Source organism: Balaenoptera physalus (assembly GCF_965194825.1).
Source record: "Balaenoptera physalus genome assembly, chromosome: 9".
NCBI lineage: Eukaryota > Metazoa > Chordata > Mammalia > Artiodactyla > Balaenopteridae > Balaenoptera > Balaenoptera physalus.
The window spans coordinates 1,911,967-1,931,534 of record NC_138888.1 but is presented as its reverse complement, the minus strand read 5'-3'; the positions used below and the strand labels follow the sequence as shown (position 1 = coordinate 1,931,534).

The 19,568-nt window shown below is 40.9% G+C and overlaps 1 protein-coding gene across 13 annotated transcripts in view; it reads left to right on the top strand.

Annotated features, from left to right (window-relative positions):
- AFDN (afadin, adherens junction formation factor) overlaps window positions 1-19,568 on the top strand; it is a 135,641-nt gene that overhangs the window by 19,337 nt on the left and 96,736 nt on the right. The gene's annotated exons all lie outside the window — the stretch shown is intronic.

Here is a 19,568-nt window from a genome sequence, read left to right as displayed (position 1 = left end):
CGATCAGGTTGTTCATAGCTGTCCTTGTTACAAAGGAGGATTTACAGAACCCCCTTGTCCGTGTTTCCTTCTGTGCTAATGACAGTGTTTAGGAGGATATCTAGAGGTGTAATTTCCCGGTCAGAGGCCATACACAGTTTCTAATTTACCAGGTTCTGCCAAATTGGTCTTTGAGATGGTTATACCAGTTTACATTCCAGACCTCAGAATTTCTCACATCCTCAATATATTCAGATTTTTTTGTAAGCTGGAATGTATGAAATAATAATTATTACTTACATTAACCTGATTTCAGTGAGTGAACATGTTTTCTTATGTCTGTGGTCATTCTGATTTTCTCTTTGAATTACCTATTTATATATATTTTTTGTTCTTTTTCAGTGAGCTGTTTGTATTTTTCTACTTGATTTGTAGGAAATCTTTATAAATTCTGAATACTAATCTTTTGTACATTATATATTTTGCAAATATATTTTTGTTTATAGTTTTTTATTTTTTACAATGTCTTATCACATAAACTTAAAAACTTTAAAATGTAGTTGGGTTCATCAGTCTTTTCCTTAAACTTTCGTTAGACCTTTTCCCTCTTGTTTGATGAATATGCTCCATGTTCTATTCTGAACGTTTTACAGTTTAACTTTGTACATTCAGGTATTTAGTCTAACTAGAATTTCTTTGCAATATGGGACTCCCCTGACCCTCCACCCCCATTAGAGCCCGGTGCTTTAGTGCTGGTGTTTCTGGCCTTCCCTTTTGGACTTCTCTTTTATAAACTCAGTGTGTGTCAGAAAATGCTGACACATTTGTGTTATCTGTCATGTAGTGGGATGCTTACCGATTGTTTAGTCTGCATGTGGCTGGAAGTGGGGAGGGTTACAACCTTCTTTTATACAACAAGGTCAGAGATAGCTTCACATGGTGGTTACAAGTATGGCCTCTTGTTTGAGATTTTCCTGAGTAAGAATTCTGACCCATTGGTATTAGCTGTGTGATCATGGTCAAGTGCCTTAGTTTTTCTAAGGCTCAGATGAGAATCTGTAAGACAGGAAGATAATGGCACCCACCTCATAGGGTTGCTGTTAGAATTGAAGTAGATGATGTAAAGAAAGCACTTAGTTCAAGGTAGCTACTTTACTTCTGAACCAAGGAGACTCTTTTAGGGTGCATACCTACATGTGTCAGGTGCTCTTCTATTTGTATTGTTCTATCATCATTATTATTTGGATTTTTCTTCCTTTCCATGTTTTGCTTTCTTTGCTCCAGCAGACCATCCTCCTTGTTCATCTCAGGACAGAAACTCAGATCTGTTTGCTTAGCCTTATATCAGTTGAGGTTATTTGTGGGGCCCCATTGTATGTTTTAGGTTGATTCTGTATTCCATATTTTAGATTGAAAAGAATTCTTATTTGTTACTGTTTCTGATTTTGTCTAGAAATGGTAATATCTTCTTCAAAAGATATAGTATAACTTTATATATAAAAATAGAATCAGTGGTTTTTGAGGCTTTCATTTCACAGAAGCTGACACTTTTTTTTCATATCTGTGTCTTTGTCTTTGAGTTCATGCCTACAACATAGTCCATTAATTATCTAAAGAATTAATTCCAGAATGTACTTGTTTTTAGTATATTCATATATGTGTTATAGTTAAATATCCCACATATTTGGAATATTTATTTTCATTGTGGACAGTTTTGGAATAGAAATTGAAAGTGTTATTTTGGTGAGCAGAATGAGAATCGACTATAGTGATTGCTTCTTTTCATGAAAATTCTCATTTGCAATTATGTTAAGAAAACTCCTCAGTTGAACAGTGAGCTATTCTCATCAGTGTCACTTTGCCCTTCTAAGTTCCTTTGCTAGATTACTGCTGTTAAAAGTCCTCCTAGTCTCTGCCTTCAACAGGAGTTCAGAGATTGGTTCAAGATGGCAGAGGAGAAGGACGTGCGCTCACTCCCTCTTGAGAGAGCACCAGAATCACAACTAACTGCTGAACAGTCATCGACAGGAAGACACTGGAATTCACCAAAAAAGATACCCCACATCCAAAGACAAAGGAGAAGCCACAATGAGGCAGTAGGAGGGGCGCAATCACAATAAAATCAAATCCCATTACTGCTGGGTGGGTGACTCACAAACTGGAGAACACTTATACCACAGAAGTCCACCCACTGGAGTGAAGGTTCTGAGCCCCACGTCAGGGTTCCCAACCTGGGGGTCTGGCAACAGGAGGAGGAATTCATAGAGAATCAGACTTTTAAGCCTAGTGGGAATTGATTGCAGGACTTCGGCAGGACTGGGGGAAACAGAGACTCCACTCTTGTAGGGCACACACAAAGGAGTGTGCGCATCGGGACCCGGGGGAAGGAGCAGTGACCCCATAGGAGACTGAACCAGACCTACCTGCTAGTGTTGGAGGGTTTCTTGCAGAGGTGGAGGGTGGCTGTGGCTCACTGTGGGGACAAGGACACTGGCAGCAGAAGTTCTGGGAAGTACTCCTTGGCATGAGCCCTCCCAGAGTCCGCCATTAGGCCCAACAAAGAGCCCAGGTAGGCTCCAGTGTTGGGTCGCCTTAGGCCAAACAACCAACAGGGAGGGAACCCAGCCCCACCATCAGCAGACAAGCAGATTAAAGTTTTACTGAGCTCTGCCCACCAGAGCAACACCCAGCTCTACCCACCACCAGTCCCTCCCTTCAGGAAACTTGCACAAGCCTCTTAGATAGCCTCATCCACCAGAGGGCAAACAGCAGACGCAAGAAGAACTACAATCCTGCAGCCTGTGGAACGAAAACCACATTCACAGAAAGACAGACAAGATGAAAAGGCAGAGGGCTATGTACCAGATGTAGGAACAAGATAAAACCCCAGAAAAACAACTAAATGAAGTGGAGACAGGCAACCTTCCAGAAAAAGAATTCAGAATAATGATAGTGAAGATGATCCAGGACCTTGGAAAAAGAATGGAGGCAAAGATCGAGAAGACGCAAGAAATGATTAACAAAGACCTAGAAGAATTAAAGAACAAACAAACAGAGATGAACGATACAATAACTGAAATGAAAACTACACTAGAAGGAATCAACAGCAGAATAACTGAGGCAGAAGAACAGATAAGTGACCTGGAAGACAGAATGAAAAGAAATGAAGACAGCCTAAGAGACCTCTGGGACAACATTGAACGCAACAGCGTTCGCATTATAGGGGTCCCAGAAGGAGAAGAGAGAGAAAGGACCCGAGAAAATATTTGAAGAGATGATAGTCGAAAACTTCCCTAACATGGGAAAGGAAATAGCCACCCAAGTCCTGGAAGCGCAGCGAGTCCCATACAGGATAAACCCAAGGAGAAACACGCCAAGACACATAGTAATCAAATTATCAAAAATTAAACACAAAGAAAAATTATTGAAAGCAGCAAGGGAAAAACAACAAATAACATACAAGGGAACTCCCATAAGGTTAACAGCTAATTTCTCGGCAGAAACTCTACAAGCCAGAAGGGAGTGGCATGACATATTTAAAGTGATGAAAGGGAAGAACCTACAACCAAGATTACTCTACCTGGCAAGGATCTCATTGAGATTCGATGGAGAAATCAAAAGCTTTACAGACAAGCAAAAGCTAAGAGAATTCATCACCACCAAACCAGCTCTACAACAAATGCTAAAGGAACTTCTCTAAGTAGAAAACACAAGAGAAGAAAAGGACCTACAAAAACAAATCCAAAATAATTACGAAAATGGTAACAGGAACATACATATCGATAGTTACCTTAAATGTGAATGGATTAAATGCTCCAACCAAAAGACACAGGCTCGCTGAATGGATACAAAAACAAGACCCATGTATATGCTGTCTACAAGACACGCACTTCAGACCTAGGGACACATACAGACTGCAAGTGAGGGGATGGAAGAAGATATTCCACGCAAATGGAAATCAAAAGAAAGCTGGAGTAGCAATACTCATATCAGATAAAATCGACTTTAAAATAAAGACTGTTACAAGAGACAAGGAAGGACACTACAGTATGATCAAGGGATCAATCCAAGAAGAAGATATAACAATTATAAATATATATGCACCGAACATAGGAGCACCTCAATACATAAGGCAACTGCTAACAGCTCTAAAAGAGCAAATCAACAGTAACACAATAATAGTGGGGGACTTTAACACCTCACACCAATGGACAGATCATCCAAACAGAAAACTAATAAGGAAACACAAGCTTTAAATGGCACAATAGACCAGATAGATTTAATTGATATTTATAGGACATTCCATCCAAAAACAGCAGACTACATTTTCTTCTCAAGTGCGCATGGAACATTCTCCAGGATAGATCACATCTTGGGTCACAAATCAAGTAAGCGTCAGTAAATTTAAGAAAATTGAAATCATTTCAAGCATCTTTTCTGACCACAATGCTATGAGATTAGAAATCAATTACAGGGAAAAAAACATAAAAAACACAAACACATGGAGGCTAAACAATATGTTACTAAATAACCAAGAGATCACGGAAGAAATCAAAGAGGAAATCAAAAAATATCTAGAGACGATGACAGTGAAAGCACAACGATCCAAAACCTATGGGACGCAGCAAAAGCAGTTCTAAGAGAGAAGTTTATAGCAATACAATCCTACCTCAAGAAACAACAAACATCTCAAACAATTTAACCTTACACCTAAAGGAACTAGAGAAAGAAGAACAAACAAAACCCAAAGTTAGTAGAAGGAAAGAAATCATAAAGATCAGAGCAGAAATAAATGAAGTAGAAGCAAAGAGAACAGTAGCAAAGATCAATAAGACTAAAAGCTGGTTCTTTGAGAAGATAAACAAAATTGATAAAGCATTAGCCAGACTCATCAAGAAAAACAGGGAGAGGACTCAAATCAGTAAAATTAGAAATGAAAAAGGAGAAGTTACAACAGACACTGCAGAAATAAAAAGCATCCTAAGAGACTGCTACAAGCAACTCTATGCCAATAAAATGGACAACCTGGAAGAAATGGACAAATTCTTAGAAAGGTATAACCTTCTGAGACTGAACCAGGAAGAAATGGAAAATATGAACACACCAATCACAAGTAATGAAATTGAAACTGTGATTAAAAATCTTCCAACAAACAAAAGTCCAGGACCAGATGGCTTCACAGGTGAATTCTATCAAACGTTTAGAGAAGAGCTAACACCCATCCTTCTCAAACTCTTCCAAAAAATTGCAGAGGAAGGAACACTCCCAAACTCATTCTGTGAGGCCACCATCACCCTGATACCAAAACCAGACAAAGATACTACAAAAAAAGAAAATTACAGACCAATATCACTCATGAATATAGAAGCAAAAATCCTCAACAAAATACTAGCAAACAGAATCCAACAACACATTAAAAGGATCATACACCATGATCAAGTGGGATTTATCCCAGGGATGCAAGATTCTTCAGTATACACAAATCAATCAATGTGATACACCATATTAACAAATTGAAGAAGAAAAACCATATGATCATCTCAATAGATGCAGAAAAAGCTTTTGACAAAATTCAACACCCCATTTATGATAAAAACTCTCCAGAAAGTGGACATGGAGGGAACCTACCTCAACATAATAAAGGCCATATATGACAAACCACAGCAAACTTCCTTCTCAATGGTGAAAAGCTGAATGCATTTCCTCTGAGATCAAGAACAAGACAAGGATGTCCACTTTCACCACTATTATCCAACATAGTTTTGGAAGTCCTAGCCACGGCAATCAGAGAAGAAAATGAAAGAAAAGGAATACAAATTGGAAAAGAAGAAGTAAAACTGTCACCGTTTGCAGATGACATGATACTATACATAGAGAATCCTAAAGGTGCCACCAGAAAACTATTAGAGCTAATCAATGAATTTGGTAAAATCGCAGGATACAAAATTAATGCACAGAAATCTCTTGCATTCCTATACACTAATGATGAACAATCTGAAAGAGAAATTAAGGAAACACTCCCATTTACCATTGCAACAAAAAGAATAAAATACCTAGGAATAAGCCTACCTAGGGAGACAAAAGACCTGTATGCGGAAAACTGTAAGACACTGATGAAAGAAATTAAAGATGATACAAACAGATGGAGAGATATACCATGTTCTTGGATTGGAAGAATCAATATTGCAAAAATGACTATACTACCCAAAGCAATCTACAGATTCAATGCAATCCCTATCAAATTACCAATGGCATTTTTCACAGAACTAGAACAAGAAATCTTAAAATTTGTATGGAGACACAAAAGACCCCAAAGAGCCAAAGCAGTCTTGAGGGAAAAAAACGGAGCTGGAGGAATCAGACTCCCTGACTTCAGACTATACTACAAAGCTATAGTAATCAAGAGAGTATGGTACTGGCACAAAAACAGAAACAGAGATCAATGGAACAAGATAGAAAGCCCAGAGATAAACCCATGCACCTATGGTCAACTAATCTATGACTAAGAAGGCAAGGATATACAGTGGAGAAAAGACAGTCTCTTTAATAAGTGGTGCTGGGAAAACTGGACAGCTACATGTGAAAGAATGAAATTAGAACACTCCCTAACACCATACAAAAATAAACTCAAAATGGATTAGAGACTTAAATGTAAGACCGGACACTAAAACTCTTAGAGGAAAACATAGGAAGAACGCTCTATGACATAAATCACAGCAAGATTTTGTTTGATCCACCTCCTAGAGTAATGGAAATAAAAACAAAAGTAAACAAATGGGACCTAATGAAACTTAAAAGCTTTTGCACAGCACAGGAAACTACAAACAAGATGAAAAATGGGCAGAACACCTAAATAGACATTTCTCCAAAGAAGATATACAGATGGCCAAGAAGCACATGAAAAGCTGCTCAACATCACTAATTATTAGAGAAATGCAAATCAGAACTACAGTGAGTATCACCTCACACCAGTTAGAATGGGCATCATCAGAAAATCTACAAACAAGAAATGCTGGAGAGGGTGCGGAGAAAAGGGAACCCTCTTGCACTGTTGGTGGGAATGTAAATTGATACAGCCACTATGGAGAACAGTATGGAGGTTCCGTAAAAAACTAAACATAGAATTACCATATAACCCAGCAATCCCACTACTGGGCATATACCCTGAGAAAACCATAATTCAAAAAGACACATGCATCCCAATGTTCATTGCAGCACTATTTACAATAGCCAGGACATGGAAACAATCTAAATGCCCATCGACAGACGAATGGATAAAGCAGATGTGGTACATATATACAATGGAATAATACTCAGCCGTGAAGAGGAATGAAATTGGGTCATTTGTAGAGACGTGGTTGGATCTAGAGACTGTCATACAGAGAGAAGTAAGTCAGAAAAAGAAAAACAAATATCATATATTAACGCATATATGTGGAACCTAGAAAAATGGTACAGATGAACTGGTTTGCAGGGCAGAAATAGAGACACAGATGTAGAGAACAAACATATGGACACCAAGGGGGGAAAGTGGTGGTGGTGGGATGAATTGGGAGATTGGGATTGACTTACATACACTTATATGTATAAAATGGATAACTAATGAGAACCTGCTGTATAAAAAAAATAAATTAAAAAAAAAAAGTACTCGTAAACAATATGGTTCCTTTCCAAAGTCTCTGCACTGATTTATGCAGGTTACCTTTTTGTTTTTCTCTTGCCGGGTACCAAGCGACATTCCAATCTGCTGTGGTCATTTGATAACGAAGAGTGAAACAGGAAGTACAATCAGGAGGTACTGGTTGGCACCAAATATGCAGTTCAGGATCCCTCATCGTAGCAGGGGAGAGAATGTCAGACACTTGTACCAAAACAAAGTCTTTTGTTTTCTTTATAAATCCCAGCTAGAAGGCAGTAATGTTCATGTCACTGCTTTTGCACCCTCTATCCAAAAATTATTTTGTTTCTAATTTGTGCTTTCTACCTTGTTCCAACCCCCTTTCAAGTGTCTTATATAAGATATGGAAGGACTCAAAAAACTGCCTGTGTTTCAAAATGTATTGTTTACTAATGCAGCATATACTACAGTAGAGATTTGAAGATATTTTTAATTTACATCAGTTGCTTGAGGTTTTTTTTTTTTAATCAAAATAGGTTGAGTACTGTGAATTCAATTTTTAGTATGTTAAAAAGATTCAGATGGAAGCATTTTGATTATAGGAAGCTTCTTTGAATCAGTTGTCATAGTTTGAGTATTTACTTTGATATGAAAGTTACTGTAAATACAATAAATGATAGTCTACCAGTTTCTGTATATAATTTGTATGGTGCATTACCCTTGTTCAGATTTAGAAACTTCTTTTTAATATTTCACATAGTTAAGACTCAGTGCCGATATAAGAAGCAGGTTCTAAAAGAGAATTTCCTCATTTATCTTTCTGGATTTTCTTTTGGATATTATAATATTGAGGTTGAGTTCAGGGACGTGGTTATGGATTTTTTCCCAGAGTCTCTTTTTATGAAAACAGGTTTGTATTTAATACTATTTAGTTTGTACTTATAACTTATTTTCATATTTTTAATAGGAAAAATTTCAAACATAGATACAACTCACTTATATCCACCCCCCCAGACTTCAGAATTTTCAAAATTTTGTCATTCTTAGTTCATTATTTTATGTTGTTGTTTTTAGCTGAAGTGTTTTAAAGCAAATCCTAAAAACTAACATTATTTCTCTTCTACTTCAGTGTACATCTCAAAAAAATTTAACTATAAATACAGTAGTCCTATCACCAAAGTTAACCATAATTCCTTATTATCTAATATCTAGCCCATACTCAGATTTCCCTGTCTCCCTCGAAAATGTGTTTTTACAGTTAATTTATTTGAATCAGGATCCAAACAGGGTCCACACGTTATATTTAGTTCTCTTATGTTTCTTTTAATCTAGAGCATTCTAACCCCTCTCCCACCCCCATTTTTATTTCACGTCAGACTTGCTGAGAAAAACGGTGCTTAATTTTCCTGTAGGACGTCCCTGTTCTGGACTGGCCCTTTCTTTTTTCCAAGGGTGGGCGGTGGAGTGTGACTTGTTTCTGTAGCTTCAAAGCCGGGACGGGATCCCGCAGGGCCTCGTAAGCAGTGCCATGTGTGTCCTGGGCCCCGTACTGGTGGCGGCAGAGGAGCTGGAACAGCCTGCACCTCTGCACCCGCAGTGCCAGGTCCCCTCAGCCTTTCTGTCCTTGGCTTGGCCAGTGCCAGTCTTCGCCTAAATCAAGTAAGGGTTAAAAAATGGTGACTTTGGAATTCTGTCATTTCTTTCACACTTATTGGCTGGAATTCTTTAAAAAACAGAAACACACCTTCCTCCTTTAAGCTGCAGGAAGGCAAAAGGAATTATGAATTCTTTGACTTTAACTGCTTATTATCCGACTTAAGAGTTGGTGCCCTTGTCACCTGCAGTGGTAACAGTGATTGTGGTTTTGTTTGGGTTTTCTCATTTCTCTTTACTGTCATTATAAACTTGAGGATTTTCATGGATTCTGTGTCTCTGTCAGTTGCAGCCATTATTCTTGCTGGTATTCAGATTGTCCAAATTTGGCCAGGTGCACCTTTTGTTTGGCTAGAGGGTTTTTTGTTTTTTTTTTTTTTGAGAACTTCCTTGTTTTATGGCATAACAAGGTGTCCCAAACTCATCTTGTCCATTTTGTGACCTATACCTGGATTAAACCATTTCTCCAAGGAACCTGGGTTCATTTTAGTGGAGAATAGTATTTAGAGACGACAATCTAGGTGCTAGAGATGCTTATTTTTACAGCATGTCTTTTGCTTCATGACCGTTTCAGTGGCAAGAGCTAGAAGATGCTTTTCTGTGGGGAAAAATAATCCATGAGTTTCTACTGATGTTTCCAGTTCGAATTTGGCCCTACTGGGTTTATATGTAATTACTTTGATTTTTAAAAGTCTCTCTTCTCTTACATTGAAAATTGTGTGTTTGTAACTATATTAATACAGTACTCGTTTGCTTCATTCTATCATGTAGTTATTGTATTAGACATTATGATACTAATATTATTACTAACAATAGGGCTTCTGAATAAAGATTAACATTTTTTTGCAAAATAATTATCCTTAGAATAGAGTCCACTAGGAATGTAAAGTCAAAACACTTTTCTAAGATCACTTGAAAATCAGTCTTTTTTTTCTGTATGGCAGTGTGACCAACTTCATATATAGTTAGACATTAATTTCTGTTTTAAATTTTTAGTGTTTACTTTTCGTTTAAATTTTAATTTTTATCATTTAAAATAATTAAATGGGTCCAGAGTTGAAGCTATGTAATAAAGTGGATTTAGAAAGGCTTTGCTTCCATCTTTTATTACATTTTGGTTTATCCACTTTAGGGAAGGTTTCTTTCTGCAGATACGATCAGGTTGTGTGTGTGTGTATGTGTATGTTTGTGTGTGTGTGTTTCTTGTCCTTTCACATAAAAGATGCATACCATGTATACTGTTTTGTTCCTTGCTTTTTTCACTTAACTGTGTATTTGTGCTCTGTGCCATGTCACAGTGTGAAGAGTTTCCTCATTTCTTGCAGTGGCACCATTTTATTCCATTATATGAAGGGACCAGAGTTTATTCAACCAGCATACCTTGCTGCATCATTTCCAAACTTTTGCTGTTATAAATGGTGCTACAATGAATAACTTTGCTAATGTATCTTTGGGATAGATCCACAAAAGTAGAATTGCTGTGTCAAAAGGTACATGTGTATCTCATTTTGCCAAATATTGCCACAGTTCTGCTCCTTGGCGTACCTTGTTTTGCCTGCCCCACAAACAGAGGATGTTGTCAAACTTTCAGATTTTTACCAATTTGATTGAGAAATGGCATCTTATTATCTTATTTTAAAGTATTGAAGTTGTTTTATCATTAATGAGGTGGTTCATCCTTTTTTATATTTGAGTCATATTCACTTCTTTGTGAACTACCTGTTGAGGCATTTTTTGCCCATTTTAAAATGGGTTGTTTTTTTTTTTTTTGTCTTCTCAAATTTTAGAGACTTTTTATATATTACATTATATTTCTTTCTGTCATGTAAGTTTGAAATGCTTTTTCCCCAGTGTGTCAGTGGTCTTTGGACTTCACTTATTGTGTGCCCTTTTTTTTTTTGCCAAATTCAAGTTGTTGGGTTTTTTTAAAATTTATTTTTATTTTTGGCTGCGTTGGGTCTTTGTTGCTGTGTGCGGGCTCTCTCTAGTTGAGGTGAGCGGGGGCTACTCTTCGTTGCGGTGCGCGGGCTTCTCATTGCGGTGGCTTCTCTTGTTGCGGAGCACGGGCTCTCGGTGCATGGGCTTCAGTAGCTGTGGCTCGCGGGCTCCAGAGCGCAGGCTCAGTAGTTGTGGCGCACGGGCTTAGTTGCTCCACGGCATGTGGGAATCTTCCTGGACCACGGATCGAACCTGTGTCCCCTGCATTGGCAGGCGGATTCTTAACTACTGTGCCACCAGGGAAGTCCCATCAAGTTTATTTTTATGTAGACAAGTTTATTAACATTTCTTAAATTGCTTTATGATGACATCTATAATTTTTAACGTGTGGGTTTCCATAAAGATGTTTATTTATTACACAAGTTTTAAAAGCAATGTGTAAACTATTTATACTAACACTGTAGAGGTGAACTTAAAATTAAACTATTCATAGGAATGCTCTCTATGATTATGGTAAGACTGAAAAGGAAGCTGAATCCTGGGGTTGGAAAGCTTTGTAATCCCATTCACAGGAACCAGCGTGGCTCAGTGGATACAGTGATGTCATTTTGTGTGTGTGCCTGAGCGAGAGAGAGAGAGTAGGGCTGCCAGATTTGTAGATCAAGGAAATGCATTAGTCATGATGTGTCTGGACTTTTATCAAGGAATTCAACAATGTCTTTCATCCTGTTCTTCTGTTTAAGGGCTGGATCTAAGTACAGTGAGAAGAATTAGGAACCAGGTGATTAGTTTTACCCAAAGGCTGTTGTTTAACAGACTAGTGCGAAGCTGGGGAAAGGTTACTGGGTGGACTAATGGGGCAGTGACTCAAGACTTGTCATTTTACTGGAACCTCATGTGAAACAGCAGTATTAGGTGGTCTCCAGCAAGCTAATGTCATCTTAAATTGCATTCATTACAGGTATGGTATTAGAACTAGCAGTATATTTGCAGCTGGTTAGACACACCTGGAGTTCTGTGATCAAGTCTGGAAACTGTTTGAGGCCCGGAGGGTAGAACGTGAATGTGCTCAGGAGAGAAGTGAACACAGTAGTAAGTGGATCTGGGACTATGTCCCAGGAAGGAGAACACTTGGATGAACGGGGATTAGAACGCGATGTGGAAGAGGCTCCAGGCCTATTCTGAGTCACGGGTCCCCGCCGGGACAGCTTTATCCCCTGGGGAGTCTGTGCAGGTATCTGGGGACATTTTTGGTGGTTGTCACAGCTGGGTGGGTGCTGCCGGCATCCGGTAGATAGAGGCCAGGTATGTTCTGGGCAGCCCGCAGAGCACAGCACAGCTCCCACAGCGAGGAATCAATCCAGCCCCAAACGTCAGAAGCCCTTTTCTCCATCTAAACCCATTTACCGTGACCGGTAGTGAGAAAGGACTGCCTTTTTCCTAGGAGCCCAGGGCGTGCACAGGAGCACGCCTGGAGCTGAAGTCTCCTCGCCCGGAGCGCGTGGTGCCTGGGAAGTTTACTCTGCCCTGCTTCACGTCATCAGTGAATGGAAAAGAATGATCATTCATAAACCACGGGTTGAATACAGGTCTAAATGATACCAACAGGCAAAGTTAAGCAGTTGGCAAAGCGACATGAGATGAATCTTGCTTTTGTATAAGGCGGTACTTTATAGCTGTCGAGCTGCACAAAGAAAGCATCCATTGCTTGGCTAGATGGCGCGTTTGTTATCACTGGAGTTGTTCCAGGGCGTTCTTAACTTGAGGTCTATGAATACATCCCATGGGATCTTTCAACGTGGATGAGAAAATGAGTACATCTTAATTTTCAGTAAATTTTATTAGCCTCTAACTGAAATTTAGCATTTTCTTCATTTATGAGTTTATACTCATATCTACTTCAAAATTGGCATTGTAAAATTTTAAATGCATAAAATAAGATCTAGGCCTTATTTAATGTTAATAAAGAACACTCATGTTACTATGTCACAGGTTTTTAAAATATTTTAATAATTGTATTTTAATGTAATTGTTCACTTTGCAATCCTTTGTATTTTATTTTATGCATTTAACATTTTTATTCTGAGAACAGTTGCATAGGCTTCACCAGACTGCCGAAGGATCCATGGCAAAGTCGGGTAGACCCCCGACTAGAGAGGTGGCTTTGAGGGTTGTTTTGTTTACCTCTGTTGCACTTTACATTTGTACAAGTGCAGTACTTAAAGGTTACAGGAGAAATAAAAATGTCTTTAATCACATTTGTGATTATTGCTCTTTGGTCCTGTGGGTTTAATGTGTTCTTTAAGTCGTCACATCTTTCGCTTCCCCAATGTATGTTGTGTGGTAGGTATTCAAATACAGATTAAAAATTCTAAGAGGACCGTGGGGAAGACGTTGACTTTTTGATCCCGTTATAATGGTGACTGAGGGCGGGTAGAGTTCCGGGTCCATCGGTGTCTCACAGGGAAGCACAGATGGAACTTGTCTTGGAAGCAGGAGACTTCATGGCTCGTGGTCTTGTACTGTGAGCAGGCAGTTGTTAAGTAGATAATGTTGGTAGTGATTACCGTGGCCTTTAAAAAAAAACACATTGGCTGATTGGTTTTCATGGCAGGCTGTGTTTTCTGGCAGAAGATTGTCTTATTTATAATGTTGACGTGGTTGGATACTGGATGGATTTTTGTTAAGAGTTCCTAAAAGTGGCAATCTGCGTGTGTTCTCTCTGTGGGACGTGTGTGTTTTCGATCAGTTTTTTAGTCCAGAAAACTTTTACTCTTATCCTGAAAGATGACTTTTTCCCATTTTCAGTGAACTTGGTCTTCCTCAGCTTTGGTAAACTAGCCTCAAGATGTTAGGAGAACAGTAGTTGGCTCACATCCAGCAGGTGTGCATTGTGATGTGTTAGAGATTCTACCTTTATTTTCAGACAGAAAGATGTACTGAAATCATTTTATTATAAAGACCAGTTAGACATGTGCAGGTATAAACTGTTCCTGGGTGAGGATTGCTGGGTCAGAGCAGCTGCTCTCAGATGACGGCTCAGGCCCGCTGCAGACACGGTGTGTTCCGTTCCAGATGCCGCAGTAAAGCGAGGCACACGGATTTGTGTTGGTTTCCGGTTGCATATAAAAGTTATGTTTACATGATCCTGTAGTCTGTTAAGTGCACAGTAGCATTATGTCTGAAAAAACAATGTACATACCTTCATTAAAGAAGACTTTATTGCTAAAAAATGCTAACCATTCATCATCTGACAACGCAGGGTTGCTGCAGACCTTCAGTTTGTAAAAACTGCAGTATCTGTGAAGTGCAGTGCAGTGAGGTGTGCCTGCCGGCCAGTGTATCTCACACAGTGACAGGGCCCTGCGGAGGCCGGGTGATGAAACAGAAATGATTGCCGTGGGCAGAGGTGGGTGAAGGTACTTTCCAGATAGTTCTTTTAAGCTTTCAGGAGTATTTGTCTTGCAAAAGTTTTAGGTAATGAAATGCATGTAATTTTAAAAAGTATTCTTGAAGTACTGGTTTAAAAAATAGTTCATACAAGTTTAAAAGGTAGTGTTTATACAAGTAAGATTGCAGAAACCCATATTCAAGTATTTCTTCCATTCTCTACCTAACCTGTTGACATTCAAGAGTTATTCCTGTTTTTAACAACGTGAGTCAGATGGCCGTTGTGCTGTTGATGGTTTATGTACAGTGATGTGTGTTTTGAAGGCACGGCTGTAACTTTTCTAACATTTTGCCCCTGTCTTGGAGGCACCAGCCCTGGGAATAGTGTGTGTGTGATAATGCGGTGTTCCTGTCAGTGGCTGTGCCCTCCATGGGGGTTGGGAAGCTGATTACCTGTTTGCAGGTAGCATTGTTGTGCTACAGGCTAAGACATGGATTTCAAATAACTGCTGAAAGTGGGGAGAAGAAACCTGAGTGGAGCCCGGTTGCCCTGTTGAAGCTTTAGAGCAAGTAGTTCTGATTAGCTTGAGCCAAAGGAGATCTGTGGTTGCTCTGGTGAGTTTCTGCTTGTTTGCATAAGAAGGCCAATTGATTATCAATGTCATTAACTAATGAGATATTGGTAAAATATTTAAAGCAGGTCTTCATCTTTAACTCTTGGCTCCTTGCTTTGGCTCTTTGGTATGTAATTTCATAATAAGCCTTCTCTCTCTTTTTTTTGTCTGTTGTATTCTTTCTGATAAACATGAAAATGCTTTTGTTTCAGAGTGGTTGACACAACCCCAAGCGGTGTTGCATTTCTGTTGTAGTAATCGTCAGTGATCGTGTTTCGCAGGGAAGACTTTATGTAAAGGTGAGTGTATACTTTTAGGAAAAAAAGAAAGGTGTTTTCCTGTCAGGAAAAGTAACCATCAAGGAAAGGAACCAAGTGATTGTTACATTGTCTTTTCGTTCCCTCCGCGCTGATTTGTTGTGATGGATACACTGTCCCGCCAGCTCCAGACAGAAGTTTCGCCCTGAAAACTCGCTGCCAGCAGGCAGCACTTCACCCAGATATGGGGGGCCCTGCAGCAGTGCTTTTATTTTAAAGATTTTTTTTTTTAACTCGTCTTTTATTTATTTATTTATTCTTAGCCACGTTGCGTCTTCGTTGCTGCGCGTGGGCTTTCTCTAGTTGCGGCGAGCGGGGGCTACTCTTCGTTGCGGTGCGCGGGCTTCTCATGGCGGTGGCTTCTCCTGTTGCGGAGCACGGGCTCTAGGTGCGCGGGCTTCAGTAGTTGTGGCTCGCGGGCTCTAGAGCGCAGGCTCAGTAGTTGTGGCGCACGGGCCTAGTTGCTCCGCGGCATGTGGGATCTTCCTAGACCAGGGATCGAACCCGTGTCCCCTGCATTGGCAGGCGGATTCTTAACCACTGCGCCACCAGGGGCGTCCCAGTGCTTTTATTTTAAATGCTGTTTTCTCTTGGGTAATAGGTGTAGCCAACACTAAGGAGGGAGGAACCTTTTTTAAGGAAACACTTGCCTTTATAAAATTACAGCCGTGTCGGCTGCAGCATCATCAGAATTCCAGCTGGCTATTGACTGCACATGTAAAGTTTTGTTTTTCAGAGTTCTGATCAGGTGAGAACAGACAACCACAGCTGGAGGCATCAGACATTGTTGCTGGAAGTTTTGACTCAAATGTGTTTTGATTTTTATGTGTGAAGCATTAGAGACCGAGGGAGGACCTGAACTACGAATGAAAGTTCCTCATCTCAGAGGAGCTGCCGTCTGTGGAGAGGCTGAGAGGAAGTCACCTTAGGAAGGGGCCCAGGCACTGCTGGCGCTTCCACTCTATAGTTGAGGGCGTCCGAGCCCACGTGGGTGATGCAGACTCCCTCAGAGGTGCAGCTGTTCCGCCGGGCTGCCTGCCCTCCTCTGCCCTGCTGTGCCTCCCCCGGGTGTCCCGCTGCGCCGGGCTGGGCCCCTGGGGAGTGGGGGCCATGAGGACACCTGCAGCTGAGTACGTGCTGTCCAGGTCTGCAGCCCCTCTGAACCTTCGCTCTCGGTTACTCAGCTGTCCCCTTGTTTCTTCCGGGGCTCCTCTGGTGCCTGCAGCCCGGCCACTTGGTGGCTGTGTGATTGTAGCTCATGTGCTTAGCCTCTCTGGACCTCCTTTTTCTTTTTTCCCCTGTGCAGTGGGGATGATGGTAGTACCTAACCCTTAGTTTGGGGAATTACATGCTGAACCGTCAGTATCTGGCACATGGTAGACCGTAATATATATTAGTTACAGTTATTACTGTGTGTTAGTTTGGTCACTACATGCCGAATTTTTAGGTTCAGGAACTTGATTTTAGCAGTCTTCTCAGGTTTGATAAAATTCTGTGGACTTATTCACACCAGCCAAAATTAGCTGAATAATCGAACAGAATGCTAATGTGTTAATTTACTAAGGGACTATCCCGGTAACGACTCTACTCACGTGTTCCTGTGTGATGTCAAGGTCACCAGGCAAACTAAATTAACAGTTATTTATTAATACTTATTTAGTGCAAATGAAATCAAATCAAAGGTAGTTTTTATTGACTGCTTTATTTAGGCTCAACAGACCTGGAGAATTTTTTCTTTAAAAACATCAGTAGAAATATTATTACTTCTCTGTAGACAGCTGTTGCTTGCTGGGGACCTGTACCTGTAACCTTGGGTTTACTCTATTTAAAAAAAAACCTTTTATCTCAACATTTTATATAAGATCAGTAGCTGAACCACATTAATAATGGAGGGTTAATATTTGTAGTTTTCTTTTTACCTATGAAGGGTAGTAATCTGTATGTGAGGGACTTTCATGAGGGTGACCAAGGATACGGGAGACTGTCTCCAGGCTTGCCTCGATCTGGTCATTCTAGATGCTTTCCTTTGTGTTCTTGCCCAGTTGGGGTGGGCAGTCCCTCTCTGCCACAGATGCTGCCTCTGTTCCTTCAGTATCTGGTAGTTGGGAATTACTTGTTGACAGTTCTCAGAGAAGCTGGTGCTTTCGTGTCTTTTGGGACCTGTAGGTGTATCTAGCTGTTTTATTCTCATCACAAACGATGTATTTAGAACTACCCAGTTATCAAAACGATTGAGTGCTACGGAGGGTAATTTAGAGAGGTGTAAGGGTGGGCCTTCAGAGGAGACTGTTAGGGGCAGCGTAAAGATGATTTCAGGGCGGCGGTGGTGAAAGGATCCCAATTCTGGGATAAAAATGTGACTCCTGTAATAAAAACTTAAATGTATGTAACCAAATTTCCAGACTAAGTGTTGTTTTCTGAAGTGCTGTCCTTGGGGCCTGTGGAGGAGGTTGGTCGGTAGGAGGAGTGAAACCTGGAATAGGGGTCCCTGAGTGATTTCACGGGGCTGGGCCCCTGGGGGACCCTGGGGCCAAGGGAGCCATGTAGAGAGTGTTGAGCGCTGTGCCTGGGGCAGAGTGCGTGCCGAGTGAGCCTTGGCTGTTACTGGTGTTGACCCGAACCTGCGTACAGATTCTGAGTTGAGGGGCATCTCTCCCGTGCATCCTTACTTACGGCTTTTAGGGTTGCCAGACTAACATCGAGATGGAGATACTTATTTTTAAAGGATGTCAGCCTAATTTTTTTTGCTGCTTGACCCAAGCCAGACAAAGAAGACTCCAAATTCATTAAGCTCTCTCAGCTCTCACCCCGTAAGCGTGGCCCTACTTCATCCCAGAGTCTGTGGTTCAGGGGTGTTCTTCTGACACACATGCTCACTTACCTGTGTTTCTCCCCGGGGCAGGGGGAACAGGGCGGGCGGGCGGCCCAGTGGGCAGGGTCTGGGCGAGCACAGTAAAAGCTTCGGGGCTAGAAACGTGCCTTATAGTCTCGTTTTTCCGGTTTGACTTTCGTATGGTTACACCATTAACCCCATTCTATCAATAATATTCCATTTGCCTTACTTTTCTTCAAATAAATACTTGTCAGTGCGTAATTTTCAGGGAAGGTTAGGCTAGTGGAGTGGGGCATGGACAGAAGCTTGACTGTGATGGTCCCTGAGCCCCGTGGGAAAACCTTGACGCCTGAGAGCGAAAGCCACTGCAGGGAAGAAGGCGCGGACTGATTCATCTGGCTGGGTTTTAGCAAGATGTTGGATGGATTCTGGGTACATTTGCAGGTGGAGAGACTTGGTGTGTCGGCCGTGGCGGGGAGAGGAAGGCGAGCGTTGTGGAGCGCCCCGGCCGAGGCTTTCTGGTGCAGGAGGCCGGACACAACCTCCGGGTTGCAGGTGCTCCTCAGAAGTTTGCGGGGAGCTGTGCTTTGTTCTGTGTTCAAGGGAATAACGGGGTACACAGGAACCCTGGGCCTCACCCTCTCGCATCCCCGGATAAAGTGTAACCTACCAAACAAAAACGGATTCGCTCTGATGCGATGGTTCCCAGTCTGTGGGATGTGAACTGCTGAGTCTTATTATTATGGTGATAGCAAAGGGCCTAAATAACCGTCTTGTAATTGATTGAAAAGAAAAAAAAAAGGAATCCATGGGAAGGAGCCTTCCACAGTCACGTGGGCTTCAGCCTGCCTTGAAGTAGTCTTTGGTTGACACTCTGTCGAATTTTTCTCTAGAAGTAAGGTTTTAAGAAAAATCTAAATTGTGTCTGTTGATTTGGGGCAAGTAGTTCATACTGAAAATTACTTACAATTACATTCTGCTAACGTTGAGTTTCCATTTATTCACATTCCTGGTGGGATTGGGGTTAACATTTCCCCTTGGCTTCTAGAACAGTCTCTTCTTCGTTTAGGCTTTGTAATCTCAGGATGGGATGGGACCTCAGGGACAGATAGGCATGGACTTCAAAGTTCAGTGGATCTGGGTTTAATTCTGGATTTGCTACATAACGGCTTGAGCAAGACACTCAAACTTCGTGAGTTTTAATGACCAAATCTTGAGAATTGGGT